Source organism: Tenebrio molitor, chromosome 4, assembly GCF_963966145.1.
Source record: "Tenebrio molitor chromosome 4, icTenMoli1.1, whole genome shotgun sequence".
In the NCBI taxonomy this organism is placed as follows: Eukaryota; Metazoa; Arthropoda; class Insecta; order Coleoptera; family Tenebrionidae; genus Tenebrio; species Tenebrio molitor.
Window position 1 is genome coordinate 26,768,770 of NC_091049.1, and position 10,023 is coordinate 26,778,792.

At 34.1% G+C, this 10,023-nt stretch overlaps 1 long non-coding RNA gene across 2 annotated transcripts; it reads right to left on the reverse strand.

The window, feature by feature from the left end:
* Positions 1-3,646: 3,646 nt before the first annotated feature.
* Positions 3,647-5,260, reverse strand: LOC138129652 (uncharacterized). 2 transcript variants are annotated; one of them, XR_011159301.1, is made up of 4 exons: positions 4,337-5,260; positions 4,011-4,280; positions 3,804-3,956; positions 3,647-3,746 (listed from the first exon to the last, which is right to left on the reverse strand). It is a non-coding gene; the product is annotated as an uncharacterized lncRNA (long non-coding RNA). The 2 variants fall into 2 exon arrangements; XR_011159302.1 differs by having other exon boundaries at positions 4,011-4,294.
* Between the last annotated feature and the right edge of the window lie 4,763 nt (positions 5,261-10,023).

Genomic DNA, 10,023 nt, shown 5'->3' on the forward strand with positions numbered 1-10,023 from the left:
TGCTAATGTTTTGGATCGATTGCACCAAAGTATTCGCCAAAAAAGGCCAGATTTAGCGCATAAGAAAATCATTTTTCATCAGGACAATGCACGTCCTCATACCCGTGTTCTTGCAATGGCCATATTCCCCTGAATTGGCTCCCTCTTGTTGATGTATTTGTCATGATACAGTTATTTAATAACAGTATTTTTGTTTGTTTATGTTGGTACCAAAAACCAAGGCGTAGATGTAACTAAGAAAATCTTTAACCTTGTAAACAACACGTTGAATAAACAGTTTTAAATCAAAATAGTCGGCCTTTTTAGAAAATCCCTACACCTCTGACTTCCACTTGTTCTCTAAGCTAATAATTATTTGTGTATCAAGACCAAAAAGTGCATCTTTTTTGTCCGAGTCTGGATTTTCTAGTCGAGGCGGAGCCGGGACTTGACAACAGGCGAGGACATTAAAGGCCTCATTTAACATTAAAAAAAATATATCGTAAAGTATTCGTGGATAACTGGTCTTTAAAACACTTGCCCGTGTTTTAAAGACCTTAATATCCACTTATACTTTAATATACTATAAAAAGAGATTGCGGTACTATTCCCGTTACTGAAATTATAAGTGGTAAATTCTATAAATTTTTTCTAAACACCAAAGATTTATCATAGCAACGGACAGCTCTAAATATTTATTAATTTTTGTGTTATATGTCTGTGTTATATTATATTATGTGAATCTGGAACAGCTATATCTAAAAGATATGCTTGCTTTTGTTGTTTATTTAAATTAATAATGTCTGGTCTGTTATGCTTAATATGAATGTCAGTTAAAACTGTTCGATCAAAATATAATTTGTAATTATCATTTTCCAAACAACTTTCTGGTGTATAACTATAATGTGGTTGTGTATTCTTTAATAAATTGAATTTAACAGCTAAATTCATGTGTATAATTTTAGCGAATATATCATGACGTTTCTTATATTCGCTTTGAGCCAAAACGGTGCAATAAGAAATGATGTGTTCAATTGTTTCCCCTTCAGTTCCGCAAATCCTACATTATATTATTATTATTTAAACATTATTTTCACCAAAAAATATTAGAATATAGCTTTTCAAAACGTAGGGAAAAATATTTTTTTTCTAATATCATGTGATTGTTCTTTTTCTCAGATCAACACTTTTCAACAGCTCAATTTTTTTAGAGCTGAGGAATAATTGTTTTTTGACTAATCTTAATTCTTTCAATTTCGAGGTTTGTGATTGTGATGACTGATGATCCATGATGGGAAGTGCAGATAGTGTTAGCACAAGTTTGTATCGCGAAAAATTTCCGGCGCGTCGTGTTCCGCATTCGCCAACATTTTTGGCTGTACAGCGTCTACGGGAAAATGGTACTTTTCTACCGAAGAGTGTGGACAGGTGCCAAGAGCGTACGCCACAGGTGTTAGAACCACATTTTCGGTTTATTCGCTTATTGAAGATACTGTAGTTTACATATTGTGATGCATTTCAATTTCACCCTGTATAACTATGTAATTATTCAGATATTCAAAATATTTTACTTTTGTTGTTACATGATTTTATTTTTCATTTTGTGTTCTTTAAAAAAAGGACAAAGAATTGGCAACTTCCACTGTAACATATTTTGTGTTACTAACCATTCTAAAATTCCGCAAATTTGAAAACTGCGATGTTTCATTTAAAAAGGGCATAAATAGCACAGAATAAAAAAATTGTGTGTGATATCTCGTTTATAAGACATTTTGTAGTACTTGATCTTTCATGGCACTCCTGGCAAGCTCGTCGTGCCCTAAACCCATGCGTGCTACAAAATGTGTCTTATGACTCGTATTCATAATATACCGTGCCTTCAAATAAATTCGGAATTAGAGTGCGATGTGATTGATATATTTTGTGTATTAACGGTTGGTAGACCTTTTGGCACTGACAGTTGTCAATAGTTTTATGTCAGAATAAGCATGTGTATTGTAATCTGTAATGAATAATTGGATTTTGCTGGAAACTAATCATCCAAGCAAGTCCCTTGATGCATTTTTCCCATTGAGCGCAATACCTGATTGAGAGAATTTTCGTAGGTACAGACAGAAAAAAGTAGAAGAAATTCAGCTAAAATTTTAATTTTATAGAACGAGTAAAGAGACTTACATTAACGAAAAAACGTTGTATCTATTACCTACTTTTTTGTGTCCGCGACTGCATGGAAAATTCAAAATTTAACAACTAGTTTTCGTAAAGCGTCGACAGAACCGTTAAATTCTGAAATTTGAAAACTTGACTAACCAGTGTTGTCACGGTCAGCCTATCACTGAGGCATCCTTTATTTTAGAATTAAAAATCAAGTTTAATATTGAACATAACTAGATATTTTTCTCTTTATTCGTTTATTCTTAAATGACAACTATTAAGACATCTACTTGCATTATAATGATGAAGCATGTACCAATGTTTCTACATAAATAACAACAGAAGCATTCATCATGTTTCCCAAAGAGTTTTATTCTACCTCATTTCATCATACTCCTATAAATATTTCCTAGATTTTTGCATAGTTGATAACCACTGAGTGGAGAATCTCGCTACTTCTTGCAGTTGAGTGCAATAGCAGCGAGGTGTTAAGCTTAACAATTAGGAAAACAATATTTGATCACATGGTATAACACCCAAGAGCTTCTCAATTCAATTTTATGTGTTAAAAAACTGTACTACAACATCTAGAACGACAATTGTCCTCGATTTGTCCGTTTTCCATTCTCGTCTTTGGCAGCAATTGACTTGTGAATAATGATGCTGATCATGATGATTAGATGATTATTATTTCCCAAGAAAACACAATGTTTGCTGTATTTATTTGATTTATTGGTTGAACAAGTGTCTATATCCGGAACGTTATAATGTGGATTGGGGACTTGTCGTTAAGTTGGCACTACCGGCAAAAGTAGCTAGGTGCGCTAATAAGCTATTTAGAATTTATGACAAATCTCACTAACGTAAAGTTTAATCATACACATTTTGACTATACCTACGAATTAATTGATTAATGAGTTAATAAATTACAAAAATTATGTCAATGTTTAACAGGAACATTGAATAAATATCTTTTTCCGACGACCACTATGAAAAATGCGTAAATTCGCACAAATAACTATTATTGAAAGTTGGCTATTGCATGCAAATAGCGAACCCGTGTGCAATGAAACTGGTTAGCCAATCAGATACCTTCTAGCCTGTGCGCAATGAAATCATTGCACACAGTTGTAGTAACCATGGCCACCAATGTATGTTTTGTCCGCAGCTCTGTCGAATAATATTTGAAGTTTGAAGGAATACCGAATATTAGCGTTTTTTTTTGTGGTCATCGGAAAAATATCGTGTATACCACGTGTTGAAAATTCGATTTCACACTCGTTTGCTTAAGCCACGCGCCTACGGCTTGTGGCTCAATTCTGCAAACTCGTGTGAAATCTTTCATTTTCAACTCTTGATATACAATAATACTATTAATACATTCACCGTCAAGGATATTTTCAATAAATACTTACTAAGTATATCAAAAGTTAAAAAAATAATGCACTACTGTTGTATTTGTCTTTGATTGCAGTGGTACCTACATACTTACATACATATGTAATAATAATACATAACAATTTGACTATATAACGTAACTGGATCTTTCAAGTTCGATTGGCTTTTTGAAAGTTGTAAAAAACCAGAGCATAACTACAAGCTGTACGAAATATCTGCAAAAACATAAATTGTACTAATTTGCACAGATTTGCTTAGAAATATTGTCTTACTGCAATGGCCATTTTATAATCTAAAACTATTCCAGCAAAAGAGATAGCAAATGGTTTTAAACAATTCGTCATAAAAATGTGTAAAACCGTCTTGTTTCTCTTATTCCAATTGTACCAGGAACATTTCGCCAAAGTGTCAAAATTGCAACTACTCTGAATATAATTAAATTAATATTGTCGAAGAGAATAGTTCAATTTTCAAGATACCTCATCGATTAGAATCTGACCAGCTTGAGTAAAAGTGGCAACAACAAGAACGTGAAACATAACCTCAAAAAATAACCGAACCTTCAAAATGTTGCTCGCGTCTGCATAAATCTGAAACATTACAAATCACCTTGATCTGTTGTCTAGTATTCTAACTAAATGAAACGTACATAAGATACGAAGTACAACGCAGAGATGGAACTTAGGACACCTAAAAGCAAAACAAATGGCATCACAGATCTCACTATTTCTACTAGTTCCTTTGTTAATCTACAAACACAATTCTTGCAAAAACATACAATCTAAAATTTGTGTTGTCACTCTACCTTGTTATTACAACATGATGGTCGATACAAAAACACAACTTTTTGAATGTTTCGTTCTCGTGTCGGACACGTTGTTCAAACGTCAATTTCTCAAGAACGGTCTTGTCTTCGCAAATTTGCAAAATGTGTTGATTGATCAAAAACATTTGCAAGTACAACTGCAATATGTAGTAAAACAAGGTGCCACAGTGACGAACTGATGAATAAATAAAGAAAGGTGTCAAAGATAATGTTATATGGGATAAAATATTCGAACTTGAGCCGAAATATCGGTCAAAAACGTATTCAACGAGCAACCATTCTCTGTGACTGCCAAAAACTGGTAACATCACAATACTCCAAGCGGCTGAAATTCCGTAAATAAAATAGGTGAAGCGATTAATTTGCGAAGCCTTCTTCAAAATCAAAAGACGTGCTTGAGGGCCAGCGCTGTCGATGGACCAAAACAGACGTTTCTGTTCGCTGATTAAATAACGAGTCCTTTTTTCGAGAACCATGGAGATAAACATCATTATTATTACCTGTAATTGCAATTGTACAAACCGTGAAATGCAATGAAGCCGATTCGTATTTTTTACTTACGTAGATTAAAATAATAAATGCCGGTGAATATCTTATAACCAAATTTTTGTTGAAATTCTCTATTACATAATGGAAACCGAGCAACAATAAACAGCAACTAGCTAAGCTCACACAAGCGTTGAAAATCTTTGTAAACTTGTGGTAGCCGAACTCAAAAAATACTCTTTTCAGTCCCACATAAGGATCATCAGACTCTGGAATTTATCATCTCTAATGAATAAATGAATAATAGATTTGATATACCAACAAAGGATCCTCAGATTCTTGAATTTATCACTTCTAATGAATAACTTAGTGTTGTGGAAAACTTACCATCGAAGAGAGTTACTCGATTCATCTTTCAGATTCAGTAAAATAAAACTAGCATTCGCACAAATAATTTTGCCAAAATGGTTATCTCTAAAATTGCAGATTCAACAAATAATTGTCTAATTAGGAAGTTTGAAACGTTGAACCACTATCACGGACAGCTTACCACTGAAACGAGTTCTTGACTCCCTTTTCTACTTCAGGAAAGAGCTAATTAATATTGTACATCAACAGACAATTTTTTCCTTTTAGTTCTCTTTGTCTTAGATGACTGCTTTTGATGTATAACAATGTATAAATCAAAATACTAAATATTCTAGTTGATAGTCTGACTAATGTGTATACAAGGGCAAATAAATGGGTAGACTGTAAAATATTACTTTTTCCTTATATCATGTGAGTGTTCTTTTTCTCAGATCAACCCATTCCAGCCCAATTTCTGTTTAGAGTTGAAGATTTAGTTGTTTTTTGACAACAGCTTATTTTAATTCTGAAATTACATTTATTATTACATAATCGTTTAATCCAGCTCCAAAAGTGAGCGAGCGACTAAAGTGTGGTCGCTGAACAGACATAGTAATACGAAGCCCGGCCGGGAAGGTAATTTGTGTGCAACCGTACGCGAAATGGGCACTTCGCGTGCGTACAACAGGCACCGAAATTGAATTTCGCAGCTGTTGTCTTGACGACGGGCGTAAAAGCAAAAGTCATTTTTATATTTATTTATTATCACAATTACAACATATCTATCTGCATATTTCCGGTGTAATCTTACCAAATCTGGATTGGTTACAGTTAAAGTTTGATTTTGTGTCAGGAACGGCCACTATTAGTACAGAATTTTCATCCGGTTTGAAATTTCCGCCAATTTCAAATGAGACAGCCGCAAGAGGTTGAGGAGTCGATATGAAAGATCCCCATTATCGATCTATCATCTATATGAAACATACACATGTGAATTAGGTTAATTTTGGTTAATTTTTCACCGATCAAAAAGAGAAAGATATCTCGTGACATTTCCTGAATGTCATCAACAGACATTTTGGTTTATTTCTGTCTTTGCACGACTCCTGATATTTCCACGATTAAAATAACCTAAAAAGGAGCAGATGATACAACCTAGCATAACAGAACTTAGCATTTACCTTCCACAATAAATAAATTCCAATAAATAGGTAAGCCAGTACAACATTATCCGACATGGTTTTCACATTCTTCTTGTTATATCAGTCTCAAAGTCACTGTAACATTTTTCATATTGCCGTTTCGATTTTTCAGGTTTCAAATGCGACACTGCACAATTTATAATATTTTTTTAATTCTGGATGAGTACACGGAACTGAAACATCGTAATTTTCTTCGGACATTTTTGCAATTTTTCTCAAAGCGAATTGTTTTATTTATGTCGTTTCCATAGCGACTTTATTTTTATTGACAGTAAAGGAAATTTTACTTGTTCATTTTGTAATTACAAATTTTCGGGTTGCACACAAAATGTTGTGTACACCTTGGCTACGAAATCCTTTGACGACCTCGAGATTGTCTGGTCTCGGCCGCAAAGCGACCTTGACGACAATTTTTCTCTCGGTTCATCAAAGTACGATTTCCCATCCTTGATATACAAATAACTAGTGTACACCTTGGCCACGAAATCCTTTGACGATCTCGTGATTGTCTTGCCGCGGCCCCAAAGCGGCCTTGGCGACAATTTTTCTCTCGGTTCGTCAAAGTACGAGTTCGCATCCTTGATATACAAATAACTATTTTTACATAGCTTTTTTATATATTTTCGAGTCAGCGTGTCATTTTCTTCTTTTCGATCTAACTTAGAAAGTCGAACGATGTCAACCGATTTTTGAACTTGACTCCAGAGCCGCCCCCTGCCTGAGGTGTAGTTGTTGGAACTGGATGTGGTTCTCTGTCTGGATTTCGAGTTGTCAAATTAAAATATTTTAACGTATCATTCATAAACGTTCACCAAGAGCGCGAGAACGAAGAATTTATTATAAAAAGTTTATTTTTTTTCTAAATTATCAAGAAAATGCATAACTTCTTTAGGCCGAGTCGTCGTAAAAATGACTCTTTAGAGCCGCATTTTAGGAGGGATTTTTAAAAAAAGTTAAATTAATTCGGTAGTGCTAGTGCTAGTGTAGTATTGAAGAAAAGAATAATCACATGATATTAGGAAAAATTAATACACTGAACTCCAAAATTAACGCATCACTTTGATTTTTTTTATTAATAAAGCAAGTTTTAAAATATTTAAAAAAATATGTTAACAACAATAACAGCTGAACCATGGGAAATATTTTCAACACATTTTCTTCCAAAAAAGAGCGCATAAATGTAAAAAAAATACAAAAATTCGAAAAGGTAACATCACGAGTAAAAATGTGAAATCGAAAAAACAATGGAAATTTAAATATTATTTTCCTGAAATCTTGTAGCGTTAATTGTAGCTCAATAACGTAGTGGCATGTTAAAAATGAGGTTTCTGTTATGATTTTAGCCTATATTTTCCCAAATATGCAGAAGTGCTCTTGTTAGCTGACTGAAGTAATTTGGACGTCCCTACATTGCCTGTAACAGTTTTTCCATATTATCCCATAAGTATTCGATTGAGTTGAGGTCAGGGTTACGTGCTGGCCACTTCATAACTGATATTTCAATAGTCCTAAATTAGTCGGAAATTACCCTTGCAATATGTGGCCGTCTATTATCGTGCATATAAATGACGTCTTGCCCTACGAATAAGGGCATAAGGTTCCAAGATGTTCGTGGGATATCGATGTGCATTTAAATTGTCTCTATCTAAAACCACAAATTCTGTCACAACGTCTAAAGATATTCCTATCCATACCATTATTGACCCTCCCCCAAAACTCTCTTAGTAACGAAATTACACTGCGCATATCACTCACCAGGTCGTCTATACACTATTATCTGTCCGTCAGACTTGTATAGACAGAACCTGGATTCATCGAAGGCCAATCTTGTTCAACCCAATTGACATGTTCTAATGCAAAGTTTAAACGGGCCCTCCGAAGAGCTGCAGTTAACTTGGATACAGTGGCTGGTCTTCTCGGATGTATCTGATTCTCCTTAAAGGCCCATACACAATGGCGTTAACGTTACGTCGATGTTAAAACGTTAATGTTAACGTTAGATCTAGAAATTCAAAATTACATGTATTTAATTGTGGACGGTTCACAATGACGTTATGATGAAAATTAATGTTCCATGATATTGTTAGCGTTAACGTTAGTTCTAGAAATGTTCTGGATTCTTAACGTTACATTCTAACATTAGCCAACGGAAATAATTTATAAAAAGTACTGAAATACATGTAATTTGGTCAAACGTTAACATTAACGTTTTAACATCGACGTCACGTTAACGCCATTGTGAAAGGGCTGTTAGTCATTTTCTAACAGTATTTTCACCCAGGCGGAGTGCATATTGTCTAACATGCGATCTTGAAGTCGGAGAGCAGTGAGAAACCCTTCTCTAATGCTTATTAACCTTAAGTATTGGTCCTGTTGGTGTTGTGATCCGTTTTCGGCCTTGTTCCCGCCTCCTTGTGTGCCGTCCAGTCTTCTTAGAACTTTAGATACTGTAGATTGGTTCATACCAAAGTGATATGCTATAGTCCTCCGACTTTCTTAATTCTGAGCTAACAAAAGCACTTGCACGGACTTTTTAAATGCGAAGTTGTTCCTAACATGTTAACAGTTAAAAGTAAATGAAGATTGATGTCAATACTGATTCAATTTTTCAACTGTTACTAAAAAATTATTTTCGAGTAAATTTAAAAATTGAGCAAAAACGATATTTTTGCTCATTTTTGTACACAGTGGCTGGAAATTTTAATTACTCTTGCAGAATGATCTATGTTTTTCCTCTATTTTCAGTGTGTATAACAATTTTTTGCTTTAACCCTTTAACGCGTTGTGGTCACTTTAGTAACCACACTCATAAGGTCCAGCTGATACATGTTTGATAAGGATAAATAGGCGAAAGTGAACCTAAATGCATTTAATAGCACTACAGGATGCGTTGTGGCTAACTTGGAGCTCACTTTTGATATCTTAGCTGCGCTCAAACAAAAAGTGGTATTCTATATGCACCACTACCCACCAGCGCACTGCATTTTTTTGCAAGTTTCTGACTTTCTTGAAAATTTCTTTTCACCACTTTGAATCCGTTGCAAACTGGTTAGTGTTAAGTATATCACTCGAAAGTGTACACTTGGAGGAACAATTTGAGGGTGCCAACGTAAAAAAAGCTTTGATTTAACGCTTATGGTGAATTTAATAACAAGTTAGTGCACAAAATTTTCGAAATAAGTATAATTGATTTATTTTTTTTTATCTTCTAAATAACATTTTCGCATGTTGTTATATCTCATTCTTTTCACAATTTTGTCTATGAAAAACTAGAAATGCAATTTCGCTCTAATGTTTTTGCGCAAAGTTGTTATTTCATTTTTTGTAAAAAACAAAATTGTGGATAATAAGAGTTGTGTATATTTTCAATTTTACTTTCAATATTATTCATCATGCCAGGTAGTTTGTTATTTTTACTTGTTTTTCCAGATGTCATCAGCATCACACAAGTGTAAACATCACACAAGTGTAAAAATGTTCATTTTCAATATAATATTTCCTATTTTGCTTTATATACAGGGTGTCCCAGAACTCGCGGATCAAACTTACAGTGCGTTTTCCTTGGTGATAACTGAAAGCAATGGCGTTTAAAAAAAAGGACAGGGTATAATGGATTTTTTGTAATGAATA